At 35.9% G+C, this 21,592-nt stretch overlaps 1 pseudogene; it reads left to right on the top strand.

Moving 5' to 3' along the window:
- The window catches only part of LOC141505540 (glycerol-3-phosphate dehydrogenase [NAD(+)], cytoplasmic-like), a 114,369-nt pseudogene that overhangs the window by 70,110 nt on the left and 22,667 nt on the right, over window positions 1-21,592 (top strand).

Here is a 21,592-nt window from a genome sequence, read left to right on the forward strand (position 1 = left end):
ATGTAAGTCAAGATTTTTCTGAAATCTGGCTACTCATCATTTCTTATAGAATAATAACATTCTACTGTATTCATATACCATTTGTTCAGCCGTTTTCTTCAATATCCAATTCTTTGCCACAACAAAAACAGCAGCTATAAATAGTTTTGTATGTGGATCTTTTTTTAATGATCTCTTTGGAAATCTAATCTAGTAGTGGTATTGCTGGATCACAGTATTGTACCCCTTTGGCCAGAGTTCCAAATTTATTTCCAGAAGTATTGGATCAGTATGCAACTCCACCAACAGTGCATAAGGATCACACTCTCTTAAATCTTTGATCAACAGCAAAAGATGTAGCTACTCTGATCCAAGTCAGTTCTCAAGGACTAATGATGAAAAAAAAATGCTATCCAGCTTTTCATTTTATTTTATTTTTTGCTTTTTGTGTGAAATATCTAATATGGAAATGTGTTTTGCCTGATTTTACCTGTATAATTGATATAATATTGCTTGCCTTCCAAACGAGCAGGAGAGATAAAATTTGGGACTCAAAAGTTAAAAAAAGAAAAAAATAATTGAAAACAGAATGGAAAAATAAAATCTTGGATTGAAAGGGAAAATAACAGAATCTTATGAGCCCTATAGATTTTGAGAGAGCTGATTTCAGAATTCAGAGATAAGATGGGAAGAATTGCATAGCCAAAAACTCTTCAGGAAAGTTTACTTTAGTGAGTTCAGAGGAAGAAAAGGCATGCTCCAGTCTCTCTATCCTTCATTCTAAACGGCCCCCCATCAACTCAACAACCTTTCTTTGAGGTTCATTCTAACTCTATATATTCATCTGCCAAACCTTCAGAGAAGTTAATACCTAAGTTAATACCTAACAAACTCTTCCCTTCTACCACCCCATGCCATCCTACCTGATATTAAAGGGAACTGAATTTAAGGATTAAGTCACTGAGATTAGGTGACTGACCCCAGGATCACATGACAATGTAATGTGCAAGGTCTTTAAACCCTGCTCTTCCTGATTCCAAATCCAACACACTATTCGTTGGCACCACCTAGCTGCCCTACCAGGATTAGAAGTAAGATTTCAGGGGCGGCCAAGTGGCCCAGTGGATATAGCACCGGCCCTGGAGTCAGGAGTACCTGAGTTCAAATCCGACCTCGAACACTTAATAATTACCTAGCTGTGTGGCCTTGGGCAAGCCACTTAATCCCATTGCCTTGAAAAAACTTAATAAAAAAAAAGAAGTAAGATTCAGTGGAGGTGGGGCAGCTAGGTGGTGAAGTAGAGCACCAGCCCTGGAGTCAGGAAGACCTGAGTTCAAATCTACTCTCAGACACTTAATAATTGTCTAGCTGTATGACCTTGGACAAGTCACTTAACACCCCATTGCCTTAAATAATTTTTTTTTTAAAAAAAGAGACACTAAGGGGCGGTTAGGTGGTGAAGTGAATAGAACACCAGCCCTGGAGTCAGGAGTACCTGAGTTTGAATTTGACCTCAGACACTTAATAATTACCTAGCTTTATGGTCTTGGGCAAGTCACTTAACCCCATTGCCTTGCCAAAAAAAAAAAAAGAGAGAGACATTGGAGGCAGGGAGATCAATGTTTAGAACATTTTACTCAGATAGGTAAGAGGTGATGAAGGTTTGAATTAAAATACTAACAGTATGAAAACATCCTTTATTTAATAAATGCCTTTGGATGCTGATGGAGGTCTTTCCTTAAAAATATGTATGCCATATAGCCATACCTACCTTATTCTTTGGTGTGGTAGGTACTTCCGGAGGGTAAGACTTTAGGGATTTCTTATATTCTTAACTAAACACATAAGTCACAATAAATTAACCATTGACTGAGCTCATTCTTTGCCTTTAGGGAAAGTCTTTAATTCTGTGAGATTCATCCCCTTCTCTTCCCTTTCCTCTCCTTTGAAGGGGAACTACCATTGCCAAGATCATTGGCAACAATGTTGCAGATTCAAAAACATTTGACAAGGAAGTGAAGTTCTGGGTATTTGAAGAGATGGTTGATGATAGAAAACTGTCAGATATCATCAATGAAGATCATGAGAACGTGAAGTACCTGCCAGGACACAAGTTACCCCCCTAATGTGGTGAGCAAAATGACTTTCCTGGAGGCATAGTCTACATGTCCCCCTAGATTCTCCCAGAAACTAGATCTGGGTCTTTTCTACTCCAATCAAAACAGAGTTGAACAAATTCATCTATCCCACTGATTGAGTTCCTATTAGGAAGAAAGAAAGGAAACATTTATTGGCAGTTTACAAATATTTAATCCTTAGAACATCAAAGATAGAAACTATTATTCTCATTTTATACTTGAGGAAACTGAGGCAAAGAGATACTAAGTGACTTGCCCAGACAGGATTTAAACTCATATCATCCTAAATCTGGGCCCAGATCTGTATCCAGTGAGTAGTCTGACTGCCATTACCAAGTACATGTGTAATCCCTGCTCTTCTTTCAGAGCAAGTTTTTAATCTGCAGTCTATGAATTAAAAAATATATATATATAATTGGCCTAATATAATCTATTTCCATGCTTCTCTGTATTAATTATATTCAATGTTCTAATAATATTCCATTATATTCATGGATTGCAATTTGTTTAACCAATCCTTAATCAACTGGCATCTCCTTTGTTTCCAAATCACTCATCAATGTCTATTCCATATTGATTCTTTTGAGTAGGCATACTAGACCATTTTTTGCCTCAGTGGTGAAACTATTTACTTTGCACAGCTCTGCCTCACTTAAATCCATTTTCCTTGAAAGACAAAACATTACTACCCTCCTGATGTCTTTGGTCCACTTTGAGAACAAAGAATAAACAATAATTCTTTGCTATTTATAAAAAAAAAAGTGCTGCTATAAATATTTTGAGAAATTTGAAAACTTTCTTCTTAACAATGGGTCTTCTTGGGAAATAGCAGGTTTATGTGTAATAGAGGGATCTCTGGGTTAAACAGCATGGACATTTTAGTCCTTGTGAAGACTTTTTAAGCAAAGGGATTGGGAAGTGTTTAGAGGTGGCCAGGAAAGAGCTACTGAATCAAGACAAGGTAGAAATTTGGGATTGAGGGCAATGAACAAATAGAAGATAGACCTTTGTGAAAGAGGTCCTGGGATGGGATGCTGGGGGGATTTCAAGTTTGGGGTAGCTTCATTTTTTTCACTGAAGTTTGAGATCATATATTGTAAATAGAATTGTTCCTTCTAAAAATATGTATTTAGATTTACAGTTTATGGAAACCTTGAATCAGCAGAGGGACAATCCCTATGAGATTTAATTTATGCATTTAAAAACATTATTCTGAGGAGGGGTCCAGCTTCACCATAGTGCCAGAGAGGTCCATAATAGAAAAAACAGATGGAAAACTCCCTCTCTGGAGTGTTGATGGCTTAAAGGCATCTTATAAAATAGGTAAATTCTTGAGATCTTGAGATCATTGGTATTCCTTGATATACCAAAAAAAAACCCCAACTCCTCACAAATATGTTTCATAATTGAGCTAGAAGGTCTATCCTCCTGGTGGCACTAACTTCTAAACTGCAGACCCACATTCCTTTGTCTGAAATCATATCTGTTTTATTTCTGGACAAAGATGGTATATTAGAGGCCTCTTGGCTAGCTTGCTGTATTACAATAAATAAGGGTCTGAATCTTGTTTCTGCCTCTCAATATCTGTGTGACCTTGGACAAATTATTTAATATTCCTGGTTCTAATTTCTCTCATTTATAAAATAAGATGATTAGACCAGATGGGTGTCATCAGGTTTTCAAAGGGATCTACGACAAAAAGAAATTAAGAACACCTGGATTAGTTTTACTTTAAGGTCTGGTTGGGATAAAAAAAATCCACTTCATATAGAGACTCCTCTGAACAAAAAAAAAAGTTTATTTTGGCTTTTCTCAAGAAAAGGGAACACTCCCAAGTCTCACAAAGGTAGTGAAGATCAAGGAGCTGTCCTGAATTGACAGTCAAGCAAGATTATGTGGCTTAACAGGATCCCCTCCTCCTCCTCCCTATAGTCCCTCTCTGTCAACTCATTGGTTAATCTTCAGTTACATTCTACTTATGAAAATCTACCCCAGCAACAAAGAAAAGAATGAAAGGTTTTCATAAAATATTGCCTCACCATCCAGATGGTGAGAATAACCTTCAAGATTATAGCTATCTTAGTGAAGTAACAGTTTATCATTGAACAAGAGGAGTTTTATGAGTTTCCTTGGAATGCAAGGTTTTTCTCATGGGAACAGTTGACTGTTCTCTCAGTTAAGATAGTCTTATCATCAAATAGTTGACTAACTAAAAATGCAAAGTCTCTCTGGAAATAGTCCACTATTTCTCCCCTAACAGAATCAGGAGGGTGCCTGGCTTGGAATACAAGATCTCTCTCTTTCTTCTAAGAATAATCTAAGAAATAGTTTGTCTTTGTTTTAATGATTTTTAACCCTGAGAGGACTTCACTAGGAATATTAACTCTTAAGAGGGAATGGGATCCCACTTAGGTCTATTCCAGATCTAAATCATTTGAAATTCCAGTAGGCATTCTCATGAAATCTATGGCAGAATATTATCAAAGAAAATGACAATGACACAACATAAAAAAAATTACAAATGCAAATAAAGCAGTCCTTAGGGAAATTTTTATCTCTTCAACAAAAAAAAAAAGAACAAAACAAATGGGTTGTGCGACTTAAAAAAAAACAAAACTAGAAAAGGAAAAGCTAAAACTCAGAACTCAAAATTCAAAAAGCCCAAAATAGAAATAATAAAAATGAAAATAGAGCTTAATAGAATTGAAAGGGAAAACCTGAATTATTAGATAAACTGATTTTAAAAAACATAACATAATGTGTTAGCTCTTCTGATTTTTAAAATCTGAGATGGGAAGCAGAATTATCAGATACAAAGAATAGTAGAAGACTAGTTTAGATAGGAATAATTAATAAACTACCAGCATCAATCAGGAACACTTGGGATTTAATCCTAGTAGTCTGTTCTTTTACACTGACTGACTTTGAAACCATGAGAAAGACTCTGAACCTCTCAAGACCCTAGGCCATTGTCTTAGCTAATAATGTGCAGACCTGATAAAGATCAGTAATGGAAAGAAAGAGTTTTCTCCCTTGGAATTCATTATATGAGAGTCTTCACCTCCCAGATTGATTTTTTTCCCAGACTAGGTGGAAGAAACCATTCTTTGCCTCATTTTTTTACTCTATCCTTAATTACTAAATGGGTGTTATCTCAGACACACTGAGACCTGTAAGACCTCAGCTTAAAAAGGTGAAGGTCTCCCACTACATCCAAGACTATTTCTAGTCATCCTGATCTATGTTTTGCCACTGGACCCAGATGACTCTGGAGAAGAAAGTGAGGCTTTGCACAGCCTCCCATCACTTTAGTCCAATTCACTTGCTAGTCAAGACATCATCTTTCTGATATCACTGGTCCTCTTCAGAATGAAGAACAAGAACAAACTAAAACTACAATAACATGCAGTATATTGGAAAAAAGTACAAATACTATTCTCTATATTTGGGGCACAAATACTATTCTCTATATTTGGAGCACAAATCTATAAGAAACAATTAAAAAATAATTTATCGGAGTGGCTAGGTGGCGCAGTGGATAAAGCACCAGCCCTGGAGTCATGAGTACCTGGGTTCAAATTCAATCTCAGACACTTAATAATTACCTAGCTGTGTGGCCTTGGGCAAGCCACTTAGCCCCATTTGCCTTGCAAAAACCTTTAAAAAAATTAATTTATCACTCTAAGTCTAAACATTTTTCTACTTGTGAAGTAAATATCTAAACTGGCAGAGACTATTCATGCCCTTAGATGTATCTTTCTTCCAAGATAAATTGAAGAAACATTTTATATTCTTCTTGCATGTACTCAAATTTCATACTGATATGAAAAATAATTATACAGCTCAGGGTTAACATTTTACCTGATGAAATAGGACAAAAGTAATTTTATCTTTCCAGTAACTGCCTATAGATATTTCTCTTTTTAAATCTGAGTACCATCCTTAAATGCATTTTTCTGAGCTTTAGCTTCCATTCTTGATTTTTCCTAAATGAAAGAAGAGATTAGACCTGAGGAAAAGGGAGAAAAGTATTTTAGTGGAAAACAATTTGAAACTAAGCTCCAAAATTTACAGAACTGTGCACACCCTTTGACTTAGTTATATCACTACTAGGCTATTACCCCAAAGAAATCAAAGAGGAAAATGACCTATATAATGCAAAAATATTTATATGACTTCTTGTCATGATAACTAGAAGCTGTTGTAACCCTAAGGAGATACCCTCCCTGTTGTTTAGCCATCTTTCATGTGTACAATTCTTTGGTGGAAAACCCCCAATTGAGGGGTTTTCCTTCTCTATCTCATTTTACAGATGAGGAAACTGAGACATGAAGGGATAAGTAACTTGCCCATGAAAAGCATCCTCTAGTACTTTTTACTGTTCAGTGTTTCTTCAATCATTTTCTCTCCCATCTTTCTCACATACTAACTCAAAAAACTTTTAGGCTGGCATGACCCTTCTGAGTTCTGTTAACCTTAATTTTTTTAGACTTTTTGAAATAACAAAAAAAGGTTAGGTTATGCATGAAGTTTTATTTTCTAGAATCTTTCCAGAAACCTATAGACATGATTAAAGATAGCAACCAAGAGCTTAATAAGGGAAAAGTAGATCAGAGAAATCACAGTCATAAAATTTTGGTGGCCAAACAGTCAGGTTACACATGCATATGAATAGGATTTGAATGAGGGAAAGCTGTATAAAGTCACCAGCCCCACTTTCTCCTCCAGAGCCATCTGAGTTTAATGACCAGATACAAGTCAGGACAACTAGAGATGACCCTGGATGCAAGACAATCAGGGTTCAGTGACTTTTCTAAGGTCACACAGCTAGTAAGTGTCTTGAAGCCAGATTTGAATTCAGGTCCATTGCTCCATCTTGCTATAGTGTTAGGCACTATGCTAAGAAGAAAAACCTCTGTTAAATGAGATAAAGAAGGAAATGAAATGGCAAACCATTCTAGTATCTTTGACAAGAAAACCCCCAACTAGGACATGACTGAACAACAATAACAACAATAGAGGTGCTTCCACAAGGGTCAGAGGCAAAATAAGAATGTGAGTTTCCTGCTTCTTGGTCTGTTAGACCTTATAGAAAGAGGTCACTGATAATCAATCAACAAATCAACTCTTGATTCTAGTGAAGTTGGGGAAATGCCCTCAGGGAAAGACTGATCTATGGGAGTTTACTGGTAAAAAAACTCACCAACTCTGACTTAGGAGGGTAATAAATTTTAATTCACAATTTGCACAAAAATTTGACAGATTACTTCAAGTTCATAAAAACTAATTGCAAACATTTAAGAAAGAGGAAAGAGGAAAGGGAAAGGAAGCCAGGAGATATGGCTGAGCTTAGATCTATGTGGATCCAGCATGGAGGAAAGGGTAGGCCAAATTTTTATAGGGTCTCTAGCCTAGCTCCTGTGCAGTGAGGAGCCAGGGGAAAGGAGTGACCCACCTGGACTTGACTGATGTTGGACAGCCACCTTGGAAGGCTAAGAGCCAGGAGGGTGGAGGAGAGGAGTAGGGGGAAAGGGGTGAGGTTGCTTTCATGTTGAATTTACATTTGAGAAGGGGATGAAACAGAACAATGGAGTGAAAGTCAGAAGCCTACAGAAAATGGCAGACAAGCACAGATAATAGTTCCTTTTTATTATAGGAAAAGTTAGACAAATATTTCTCTAATATTTCTCCTTCAACATTAGGTGGCTATTCCAGATGTGGTGAAAGCAGTAGAAGAGGCTGACATTCTTATTTTCGTCACACCCCAAGAATCTGTCCAAAACACCTGCTCTGATATAGCAGGCCATTTGAAGCCTGGGGCATTTGGAATCTCCCTCATCAAGGTACAATCCAAGTTATCATCCTAATTAATTAATTTGATAAGGTCTATATTTGACTGGGGGTTGGTACCAAAGATTAGTCCTTCAAAATCTAACATGTTACTCTTTATGCTCCAAGACTCTAGACTTGCTATCCTCAATCAAAATTTTAACCCACAGGCTTTGTCTTGACTAACCCTTTTTTTTAGAAAGATTTTATTTATTTTGAGTTTTATAATTTTTCCCCAGTCTTGCTTCCCTCCCAGCCACCCCCCACAGAAGGCATTTTGTTAGTCTTTACGTTGTTTCCATGGTATACATTGATCACAGTTGAATGTGATGAAAGAGAAGTCACATCCTTGAGGAAGAAAAATAAAATATAAGAGAAAGCAAAATTACATAATAAGATAATAGGGTTTTTTTTTTCCTAAATTGAAGGTAATAATCTTTGTTGACAAACTCTTAAAGGTCAGAAAGCCCATGTTATAAGGACAGCATTGAAAATGGAGGGCAACACAAAGCTGTTTATTGAAGGAATAACAGACTGGGTCCGAACAGACTCTAGCAGTGGGTAGCTGGAAATACACTTTTTATAGGGTATATGATATACAAAGCAGGGTGATGTGGTTTCTATAGGGATTTTAAGTCCTTTGGGGATGTCCATGGAAGTTGTAGATCATTTGGGGGTCTCCGTAAAGGTTGTGGATTATTTGGGGTTCTGTGGAGGTTAGGATTCCTTGCTGATAGAATCTCTCTTACTCTCTGAGGCAACTGGGGTTAAATGAATTGTGCTAGGGTCATACATCTAGGGACAGAGTTGAACTTAGGTCCTCTTTACTGGAGGGCCATTGCTCCATCTACTGAGCCTCCTAGTTGCCCCTGGAATTTTTCTAAGATTCTAGGGAGAGTACTTATTTTTGGCTCAAGTAAAAAAATTAAGGAGTTTGGTCTGATGGTGGCAAATTGTAACCATCTCATGTCTTTGAGAGTTTGGGCAGAACACAAGGAGTTAATACATTTAACAATTTAATACAAATTTTCAATTTGCATTATATAAGGAAATACTTAAATATAAGGTAGCTAAAATTTTTTTTTGTTTTTTCCAATTCATATGTTATAAAAGTTTTTCAACATTCATTCACATGCATATGCATATTTATAAGTTACATAATTTCCTTTCACCCTACCTTCCTACCTCCCTCCCTCCCATCAGCGGTGAAGAATATGGTGAACATTGTCCATATAAATTTGTGTTTAACATGTATACAGATTAGTATTAAGTAAAAAGAAAGAAAACCCTGAGGTAGGAAAAGTGAGAACTTTGTGTTCATTCCGTTTCTGTAATTGTTTTTTGTTTTTATTTTGTTTTGTTTTTTCTTCATCTGGATGTGGATAGCATTGTCCATAACAGGTCTCCTAGGGTTGTTCTAGCTCCCTTGAACTTCTGAGAAGCTGCATCCATCAAGGTTGATCAACTCACAATATTGTTGTTAATGTATACAATGTTCTCTTGGTTCTGCTCTCTTTGCTCAGCATGAGTTCCATGTTTCATGAGTTCCATGCTTCCCTAGAATTAAGGTAGTTAAAATTAAAACAAGCACAAAATTTACATGGTGCTCCTTGTATAATTTGGGCAAATCTTATTTTTTAATTACACTCTAAAAAAGAGTTTCTTATAAACTATCCTCAAAGGTGGGTGGGGAGGACTTCCATAAACTTATCTAAATTTATTTGTAAATAAATTACAAATTAAGAAGGCTAAGTTTCAGAAAATTCTTAGGGCAATGTAGAATTATGTGTAGGAATAAGAATCTTTTCCTTTTTTAATTTCTAGGTCTCAGCTAAAATTAAATCACTTCTTTACCTTGAGCAATCAACACTGGCTCAAATGTTAGATTTTCTAATCAAATCCCATTTACCTTTTGGATGGTTCCTATTCACACAAATTGTTCTCTTTTTCATGAACCAGAAGTTAATATTTAAAAGGTTCACTTTGGTCCTTTTTCCTTTAGACTTCAGGTACAAAAAAAAAAAAAAGAGAGACTTGTTCTGAAGGCTTAAGGAACTAAAAAAAAAAGTAAATCACAAAATATAGAAAAGTAGATTTGTGGCAAAGGTCCTTCTAAGGTCTGTGCACACAGCTGCAATTACACATACACTGAGAGGTGCACAAACATGAGCAGAAAACACACAAACAGAATTCCCACCGTGATACAGTGATTCAAATACTATCAGCTTTCATATTGCTATTCTTAGTTTGACCCTCACTAGGTATCTCAAAAGGCTGTACTAACTCACATACACACAGAGACACGCATAACATATACATATATATTGGATTCAGATTCTTATTTCTAGTTGTCTAGTTACTAAAGGATGAATCCTGTTGGGGTTTTGATGGAGGACTTCACTTTATCTAGACATGATTTGATTTTGTTGCAATAAAAATAGAACCTCTCTGAGGCCAGCAATGATGGGCAATAGACTTTGTTAAATTCTGCCAAGTACTTGCAAGCACACAGTGCATAATTTGAAAACCCTGAGCTGGAGTCATTCTTTTAGGGCAGGAATGGGGAACTGTCCCATAGAAGTAGAAGGTCCCTGAAGTCAAATGATCTGGCACTGTCAAGGCAGTGCAGAGGCAGGACTCAAAATTCAACAAATCTAGGAGGTTTTTAATGGGTGTATTAATTATTTGACCAAATATAGCTGGCTAATTTTTAAGTTTTGGCTTAAAGGTTCCCCACCCCTGCTTTAGGAGACAACCTGTTGGAGAGTACCTAAAATTGCCCAAAGGTCATTATCATGTCCTTGATCAAAGAGCCAGGAAATATCAGCCAAAGAATGATGGCAGTTAAAAGATTTGAGTAATCATTTAGAACCTTTGAATTGAATCTAATTATGGACACCAAGGGTCTGTGCTGGTACCAGGCTTCCTGAGGTTGAAAATGGTGGCAATTTTTTGAATCCCATTTCTGACACCAGAAATGTCAACCTGAAACAAGGACTACTACCAATGAACCAATAGTAAGGGTCTTTTATCAAGGCAAGGGAATTATAATTCAGGATACCATAATGACATGAGAGTACTGGAGTACCCAAGAGAGTCAGAGGAAGCAGGGTTTAAATAGCTTCCATAGGGAGGGAATCTCCAGGAAGGCACAGTCTTGTGAATCTGTTACCTAAAATGCATAACAATCACAGAGCAACCCAAAGTCCATGAAACTGGGGGAGGCTCAGGGAATGGTGACATCTTATCAGAAGAGCAGGTTCCAGTTGCAGCAATAGGTGCTTCCAAAGAGATCATAAAACTGGCTCTGATTGGTTTGAAACTGTTCTGACCATGGGGTCTGATGTTTGCATTCAACAAGGATTTACTATGCCTGACACTGTGCGAAGCACTTTATAATTATCTCATATGAACTTCACAACAACCCAAGGAAGTAGGTGTTATTATCTTCGTTTTACATAAGAGGAAACTGAGGTTGAGTGTCTGAGGTCAGGTTTGAACTTGGGTCTTCCTGACTCCAAGTCAAGCCTGGCTCTTTATACCTTTGTTGCTTAAGAGTCATCTGTTCTCTTGTGTAAATGGATTGTTAGAGAAAAGTATTTTATGACAATCCTGTGATATAGAGTTCTTCTAACTGACATTTGCTTACAGAGTCATATTCCTCTCGTGTAGGTGTGGCTGTTAAATGGTTAAACCCTTGCTTGAGTACCCAGTTTATGTCTAAAGAGAGACCCGGGGTTTGGGTGAAAACAATCCTTTAATAAGGTTGGGATGCTGAGAATAATAGTACATTAAACAATGGGAATCAGTTCTTTGCAAAGTTTTATTGCAAGCAATGAGGAAGAGGGAGAAGAAGAGGAAAAAGGGACCCACTGCACAACTCATGCATACATTTTAACCATAGATAATAACTCATGTAAAGGCAGGTCCATTCAGCAGGAAGGGAGAGGGTATTTCAGTGGAAAGATGTTCCTACTGGATAGGGGAGGATGGTATGTTCCAAAATGCCCTTCTGAGAATAGGATTCTTACACTCTGATTTGGGGTGACCCCTATTATTTGCATATCAGAAGTCAGGGAAAAATATTATTCTGAGGGTTTGTTGGCATGGAGGGGAAACAGGACAATATGGAGGTAGGAGACAAAGTTGTATTAACCTTTGAAAAGTATTTTAACTTTTTGAAAACTAATTTTCCATGAGCATATTCTTTAAGCTCACAGCTCCCCTTAAGAGGAAACTGGTCATGGTGGTCTCAAGACTACAAGTCCAATCTTATAACAGCCTTAAGGTCTAAGTCATTGTTTACTTCAACTACATTTTATCTAAAGGCATACTCTTATGTAATTAATTGATAAAGATAAGTTTAGCTATTGTGGCACAATGAAGAATGCTAGTTTTAGAGTCTAAGGTCTTGACCTTGAATTCTGACTCTGCTCTTGATGATCATCTTGGTGCACTAAGAAGTAATTCCACCCCTCTGGGCCTCCATTTCTCCATCTGTGAAATGGAAAGACTGGATTGTGATTTAGATCCCTTCTAGATCTGCAAGTCTGTGATTTGTATTACGATATTCAAGTTATCAAGACTCAGACAAACTACTTCCCAGAATACTGAAAACTATTGAATAGTATTGCTGGGCTACTAGTGTTCTGTTTCCAAAAAAACAAAAACTGTGGCAAGCAAAAGAGGTGTTTGTACAGGACTATAGATAAATTATCTGATCTTCAAAAGAGGAAGAGTATGATGGATTCTTCAAACTGTAGAGCAGAAGTTTTGACCTGGATTCCTGACAAAATAGTAGAAAGTATTACTAAAATAATGGTTTATGACCATTTAGGAGATATTCAGTGATCACTTTGAACTAACATGGGTTCATCAACAATGTATCATACTTGACTGCACATGTATAACCTTTATTAAATTGCTTACTTTCTCAATGAGGAGGGGGAGGTGGGAGAAAATTTGAAACTCAAAACTATAAAAAACAACGGTGAAAAATTGTTTTTATATATAATTGAGAAAAATATCAAAAAGAAAAAACAATGCATCATGACAGATTAAAAACAGGATTTGTAGACCAGGGGAATGCCATAGACAAAGAACAGCTGAATTGTAAGATGTTTGACCAAATATTTCATGATATCACTATCTATAAAGTTACAATAGTTGATAATAGGTTTAGTCAGAACTGTAAGAAAAGTCAGATCAAGGAACAACTTTTTTTTAAAAAAATAACTTTAATGGACTTTATATAAACATGAAGGGAACTCTAGAAGAATGTTCTCCTTGGTCCTTTTCTGTTCAATATTTTTTAATGACTTAATGATGAAGGCACAGATAGGCTGCTTCTCAGATTTTCAGGTGATGCAGAACTAGTAAAGATAAGCAACATTTAGGGCAGCTAGGTGGCACAGTGGATAGACCACCAGCCCTGGAGTCAGGAGGACCTGAGTTCAAAAATGACCTCAGACACATAATAATTATCTAGCTATATGACCTTTGGCAGGTCACTTGACCCCATTGCCTTGCATAAACCTAAAAAAAAATAAGCAACATTTTGGATCATAACTAGGATCCTAAAAGATCTTGACAGGTTAGAATGATGGACCAATTCTAACAAGAGGAAATTTAATAAAAGGTCATAGCTAATTTGTATCTCTGGTCAAGACTGAAATTAATTACATTTTCCCCCTTAGCATTGTAGGGATATCCCTGAAAGCTTAGATTATTTTATCTATTATTGATAGATCAAATCAGGTAACAGATAACATCAAACACCAGGTAACAGAAGAAGGTAAAAATAATAAAATGGCCCACAAACTCTGGGGATATAGCTAGAAATTTGCAGACTGACCAATGTCAATGCTATACCTATTACTTTACTTACTCATCTTAAATAAATCTATTTAAAGCTGAGCCTGAAATTCTCTTTTCACTAACTAGTTAATCACTGGAGCTAAAGTCTGATGTTAGCAAAATCCTGCAAGTGCTACCTAGTTTTGTGGCAAGTAGTAAAGCCTATACAAAAAATTATCTTAGACAGCAGAGAGCCTACTTTCATCTATAGCACTGCCAACTCTTGGAAGTGTGACCTCAGACCTCAGTTTCATTGGCCCCACCACATTCAGCAGGTGGCTCTTGCTTGGAGCCTGAAAGTTTCTCCTCAGGACTTCAGAACTCGACTGGATGAAAACTCAACTTTAGCTCAATGTCTAGATTTTAGGTGACTCTTTCTCCTGACTTCTTGAAATTCACAAAGTTAGTCATTTCTACTTATATTCACCAAAATGAAAAAACAAACACATAGGCAACAACTAAGGACATATTCACAAGCCACATGTCTGCTTCATATGGGGAAGGTCTACATTCTCTTCCCTCACAATGTTGCATATCAGAATGCAACCAACTGAAAGAAGTCAAATTAAGAGGAAAAATAAATGAGATCAATTAGTGCCTTCTGAATGCATCCCATTTCTGGTTATGCAACTGCAATCAATCCATGAGACTCCCTCCTATTAACCTATGTGATGAATAGACCAGAACCAGTTACAGAATATCTATCTGCATTCTTGCAAGTTTTTCCAATATAATTCCATTACATCCCCATAAAACAGTGTTCCCAGCCTTTTCCATGCAAAGAATTATCTCAGCCCATCACACAGATGTTTGCTTATAAAGGCAAGTTTCCTACTACAGGTGTAAATGAATTTGTAATAAGCATTGTGGCATTTTAGATAGACAGCTGGCTACAGATTCAGGAAGACCTGAACCATTCAAATCAAGTCTTTGCTCTGACACTGGCAAGTCACTAAGTTTCTCAGTGTCCCAGGGAACTCTTAAGATTAGAAGTTGTGCATGGACAAAGTAAAGACTGTCAAATTGCTTTCTGTGGGGGTGGGGGGGAGGGAAGTAAGATTAAGGGAAAAATTGTAAAACAAAATAAATAAAATCTTTAATAAAGCTCAAAAAAAAAAGAAAGATGAAAACAACACAGAAGGGGCAGGAGATCTTTGAAATTGAGAAGTTTAAAGAAGTCTACTGTGATTCAGGGAAGATAGCAGGGTGAACTGAGCCAAGAAGGAGTTAGCTAGGGAAGAAGAATGCTGTCAGCTTACTATTTTAATTAGTCTGTCTGGATCCTAGTTGATCTCAGTTGTTTCTGCTTGCTGAAGGAATAAAAAATAATAAATTCTGGTACCCTTGAATAAAATTCATTTGTTCTAATTACACCACTGAACAAGACATACGGTAGTATAGTGGAAAGAGCCTTGGACCAGCAAGCAGGAGACTTTGCTTCATATTCTGGTTCTGATAATTATTATTTATATGCATGACTACAGAAAAGTCACTCTTCTCTTTGATCCTCAATTGTCTTGTCTGTTAACTGATTTTAATAAATAATTATGTTACTTTAAAAAAAAGATTAGAAGTTGCGGTGGGGTGGCTAGGTGGTACAGTGGATAGAGCACCAGCCCTGGAGTCAGGAGGACCTGAGTTCAAATCAGACCTCAGACACTTAATAAGTACCTAGCTGTGTGCCCTTGGACAAGTCACTTAACCCCATTTGCCTTGCAAAACCCTAAAAAACAAACAAACAAACAAAAAGATTAGAAGCTGCATGGCAAGAGATGATCTTCATTGGTAGAGGTGTTTTTTAAGTGGGCAGTCCCTTTACCAATGAAATCACAGTTCTATTAATGTTCTCCTTGACAATTATGCGTTAAAATTCCTATGCAAAAAATACAAAATGTTTTTCTTCAGTAAAAAGTTTTTCATGTGACTTTATTTTAAAAATGTTTTGAGCTTCAAATTCCTTCCTTTCCTCCAGCCTTTTCCTCACCCATGGAGAAAGCAAGAAATATGAAGTCATGCAAAATAAAAGAAAATATGCATATGCAATCTGCATTCAGAGTTTGTCAGTTTTCTCTCTGGAGGTAGATAGTATTTTTTCATTATTAAATTTTAATTTTAATTTATGGAATAAATTTCCATAAACATTTCTATGACAGTACAATAAAAGAGATGATTGCACATGAAAGAGCAAATCTACTATGCACAACTTGCTGTTCTTTTCACAAAATTAGCATGTAAATTTCTTTTCTCCCCGCCACTCTTCCCCACCAACCCATCCCTTTCTCATGCTAGAGATTGTTGTTAGATGCAATCTAATGTAAAATTATTCTATACACATGTCTTTTATATTTAATTTTGATATTTATAATAGTCAAAATGACTTATTCACTCAAAATTGTTCTTGTTGGAGAGGATATGGGAAAACTAGAACACTAATGCATTGTCATAATGCATTGTGAAAACTGTAGATAGCATTTTTCATCATGAATCTTTTGGAATTGTGAATCATTATATTGATCAGAGTAGCTAAGTCTTTCACAGTTGATTTTCATTACAATATTGTTAAGATATAATATAATGTTGTTCTGCTCACGACACTTTGCATCAGTACATAGGTCTTCCCAGATTTTTCTGAAGTCATCCAGAATAGCATTTCCTCATAATCATATACTACCAAGTTGTCCAACCTCTCCCCTTAATTTCCAATTCTTTGACACTGCAAAAAGAGCTGCTATGAACCTTTATACATGTAGGTTCTTCATCTCTTCTCTTTGATCTATTTGGGATGCAGATCTAGCACCAAAGATCAAAAATATGCATGGTCTTAAAGCTCTTTGGCCATAGTTTCAAGCTGTTTTCCAGAATGGTTGGCCTAGCTGACCCAAAATGATTGGCCTAGTTGACAACTGCTACACAGTGCATTAGTATCCCTATTTTTCCACATCCTCTCCAGCATTTGTCAATTTTTCTTTTTTTCCTGTTATTTTAACCAATTTGATTGGTCTAAGATACTTCAGAGTTGTTTCAATTTATATTTACCTAATCAGGAATGATGCATAGAATTTTTTCATGTGATTACTGATAGCTTAGTTTTCTTCTTCTGAAAACTGCTTTTTCATATCCTTTGACCATTTATTGTTTGGGGAATCATTTATTTTTATGAATTTTACCCAATTCCCTACATACTTGAGAAATGAAGCCTTTATCAGCGAAACTTGCAATAAATTTCCCCCCATTTTCTTGCCTTTTTACCCCCTTTTCAATTTTGGCTGCATTTTGTTATTTGTGCAAGAACTTTTGAATTTAGTGTTATCAAAATAATACATTTTATTTTCTGACCTCTATCTCTTGTTCGGTCATATATTTTTCCCTTATTCATAGTTCTGACAGGTAACCTTTTAACATGCTCATCTATGCTTATGTTCTTGTCTTTTATGTCTAAATCATATATCTATGTTGACCTTATCTTGGTATATGATGTGAGATGCTAATCCTCACTTAATTTCTGCCATTTTGCTTTCCAGTTTTCTCAATGGCGAGTTGTTGCCCCAAGAGCCTGAAAATTTGGGTCTATCAAATTCTAGATTACTGTGGTGATTTACTACTGGGTATTATGTATCTAATCTGCTCTACTGATTTACCACTCTGATTTCTTAGCAAATATAAGATTGCTCTTATGGTTACTACTTTATAGCACAGTTTGAGATCTGGCACTGTTAGGACATCTTTCTTTACATTTTTTCCACCGATTCCCTTGCTATTCTTGATCTTTTATTTCTCTAGATGAATTTTATTATTCCAGTTCTATAAAGTAATTTGGTAATTTTATTAGTAATGGCTTATTTATTATATTAACTTGGTCTGCTCATAAACAATATTTCTCTTAATTGTTTAGATCCAATTGTTAAAAACTATGCCTATTAATGTGTTCAATCTTCTAAAGAAATATTTTGGTCAAGTACTCTGTAGATGTTTATTAAAACTCTTGCCTGAGACTCCTCTGAGCCTGGATGGTGATGATCCTGGATTTTCTTATAATCCTGTTTCCTTAGGGATTTAATACTTTACCCAAGATGGAAGATTTCTTTCCCTTTGATAGACCTCTCACCATAGCTAAAACGTTTTTAACACCGATTTCTGAAGAAAAAAGTTACACCTCTATTGGTTTCTTCCTATATCAACTACAATCAGGGACCCCAATTTATCTAACAATTCTATGTTATAATATTCGTGATTGTCTAGGAAAGTTGCGCTTTTTCATGGCACAATGATAACAACTTACATTGAACTTCAAAGCTTGTCAAGTATTTACAAATATATGTACATATGTTTATATATATAAAATTCCATTCAAACCTTTAATCTATGAAATAATAATAATAATAGCAATTATTATCCTCATTTAACAGATATGGAAATCAAGGCTTATATTAATTTAGTTGCCTAGGGTCAGATAGCCAGAGGTAAGATTGGAATTCAAATCTTCCTAACTTCATGTAAAGTATTTTATCTACTCTGCCACATGATATCTCATATCATACAGAATACAATGAATAAAGCAACTCTTCAAAAGTTATCTCTATTTTTACAAGCCTTATTGTGATAATTGAGCTGCCCTACTGTGGCCTTTTTAAAAATAATTCAGTTCAGGGGCAGCTAGTTGTTGCAGGGGATAGAGCATTGGCTTTGGAGTCAGGAGGACCTGAGTTCAAATCCAACCTCAGACACTTAATAATTGCCTAGCTGTGTGACCTTGGGCAAGTCACTCAACCTCAGTGCCTTAAATTTTAAAAAATTAAAAATAATTCAGTTCTTTCATTTGCACTCAGAAAACCTGATTTATACAAACTTGTTTCCCTTATTGGTCTTATGCTGCATTTATCTTGTGCACCACAATTCCTATAGTTATTAACCATTTGGGAGAGTTGGAAGCTTCCTGGGTTGACTTTTATAATCCAATGAGCAGTCTTAATGGTATGCAAATAGGACAAAAAAGTTCAAATCTGATTTCAGACACTTAACTAGGCCAAGGACTCTGGGCAAATCACAAAAACACAAACAGCCTCTGTAAAGTGAGGGTAATATCATTTATAAAATGGAAATAATAATTATATCTACCTCCTAGGCTTGTTGTAAGGATAAAATGACAGTTTTGAAGCACTTTGCAAATCTTAAAGGACTATATAAATGATAGCCAGTAGGAGGAGGAGGAGGAGAAGTAGGAGTAAGTAGGAGTAGGAGTAGTAATAGTAATAGTAGTAGTAGTAGTAGTAGTAGTAGTAGTAGTAGTAGTAGTAGTAGTAGTAGTAGAACAAAGCACTAGAGAGCATGGTGGTGGGGAGTGGGGTTAGGTCCAAAGAATAGGAGTCTGGATTTATGTTGATATAAACTCCATTCTGGTAAAATTTCTCAAAAAGTGGTAGAATGGTTATCAGTTAATAAATGGTCAAAGGATATGAACAGAGTTTTCAGATGAAGAAATTAAAGCTATAAGCATGTGAAAAAAATGCTCTAAATCACTATTGATTAGAGAAATGCAAATTAAAACAACTACACAAGTATCAGATTGATTAATATGTCAAAAAAGGAAAATAATGTTAGAGGGGATGTGAGAAAACTGGGATACTAATGCATTGTTGACTGAGTTGTGAACTGATCCAACCATTGTGGTAAATAATTTGCAACCATATCCAAAAGTCTATAAAGCTCTGCATACCCTTTGATCCAGCAAATACCACTACTAGGCCTGTATCCCAAAGAGATCATAAAACGAAATAGATGGTTAAGTACAAAAATATTTGTGGCAGCTCTTTTTTTGTGGTGGCAAAGAATTGGAAATTAAGGAGATGGTCACTGGCTGAACAAGTTGCAATAGATGAAATGTAATGGAATACTGTTATTCTATAAGAAATGATAAACAGGCAGATTTCAGAAAAGCCTAGAAAGCCTTACATGAACTGATGCTGAGTGAAGTGAGCAGAATAAGAACATTGTACACAGTAACAGCAACATTGTGTGATGATCAACTGTGATAGACCTCTCTTCTCAACAATTCAGTGATCAAAGATAATCCTAAAAGATTTGTAATGGATAATGCCATCCACATTCAGAGAAAGAACTATGGAGTCCGAATGCAGATCAAAGCATACTTTTTAAAATTTGTTTTTTGTTTTTCTTGTGGTTTTCCCTTTTTGTTCTGATACTTCTTTCTCAACTTGACTAATATGAAAATATGTTTAATATGATTGTGCATGTAAAAAAAAGAAAGTAGTAGGCAGGGCCCCTTCCCAGTCATTTTTAACAGAGAGTTCTGTGGCCTTTGAGGAAGGATCATCCTCCTCACACTGGAGCTAACTTGTGTGTAATTGGCTCACATTTCTGAGAGATATTTATTTCTTGTACACTTATAGTGATAAGAATATACATTCCATTTTTTGATAGCCCTAATTTTTAGATAATTTATTTCTCGTCATGAGTTGGAAATTCACTATAGCACAGTGCCTGAGGGCATATGGTAGGTGCTTAAATCAATGATTGTTGTCTGATTATTGATTTGCTGGATACTGCTTTAATATAAGTTTTATTCAGTGATTCTCAGTCTGCTCTTAGGAAGCCACAAAGAACAAACTTAGTGCTTTTTATCCAAGAGACCTCTTCACATGTCTCTAGAAGCAGTTTTTTTATGTCTTCCCTGAGTCTTTTCTTCTTCATTTTCTTCAACCAGTCCTTATAATGGTATCATTTCCAGACCCACTGTAATTATGCAAACATTAAATCCACTTACCCTTGTCTGAAAAACAGACTAATTTTAAGTGGATTTAATGTTTGCATACTTACAGTGGTACTGCTTTTATTTTAGATACAGATTAATAACTTATAAACAACTTATATACAACTTATATATATAACTTATATACAACTCCCCCCCCTTCAAAGAAAAGCAATCCTGCTATCATTCTTTCCATTAATATTGGCTGATAAAGGGTTTTTTTTGGGGGGGGGCATATTATTTTTCATGGAAAGGTAGGGGGTGGATAGAAATCAGAGATCAGAAATACATGGACCAAAGTAGAGACACTCAAGGGACAGGCTATAACTAATGAGGAAGACTAGTCAAAGTCACAGAAGAAGAGAAAGCACATTCTTGTTCTTTAGCCAACCCATAAGTCTTTTCCTAAATCCTTCCTCTACCAAGGACAAGTTGCATAAATGAAAAGAAATTTGTTAAAAAATGCCTCTTTACAATGCTGTCTGTGGGGGTTTAATGGGTTTAGCTACATTTCTATTTCATTTCTTACTTCTAAGTAAATGCAGTGCAACTTAACCTTCTGTGTGGGATAAAAATCCACTTAAAAAAATATAGAGACTCCTCTGAGCAAAAAAAAAAAGTTTATTTTGGTTTTTCTTGAGAAAAGGGCATACTTCAAGTCTCACAAAGGTGGTGAAAATCAAGATCTGCCCCAAACTGACAGTCAAACAAGATTATATAACCTAACTTCATCCCCTCCTCCTCCCTATTATCTTTCTCTCTTAACTCATTGGTTAGTCTTCAGAGTTACATTCTACTTGTGAAAATCTACCTCAGAAACAAAGAAAAGAATAAAAAGTTTTCCTAAAATATTACCTCATCATCCAGATGGTGAGAATAACCTTCAGGATTATAAGTATTATAAGTAATGTAACTTGTCTTGGAAAGAAAGATCTAGGAACAGCCTACTTATCATCAAACAAGAAGAATGCAAGGTTTTTCCTCTTGGGAAAAAGTCTATTATTCTTCTAATAGTTAGTAAAGG

This window comes from Macrotis lagotis, chromosome 1 (assembly GCF_037893015.1).
Source record: "Macrotis lagotis isolate mMagLag1 chromosome 1, bilby.v1.9.chrom.fasta, whole genome shotgun sequence".
Classification (NCBI taxonomy): Eukaryota; Metazoa; Chordata; class Mammalia; order Peramelemorphia; family Peramelidae; genus Macrotis; species Macrotis lagotis.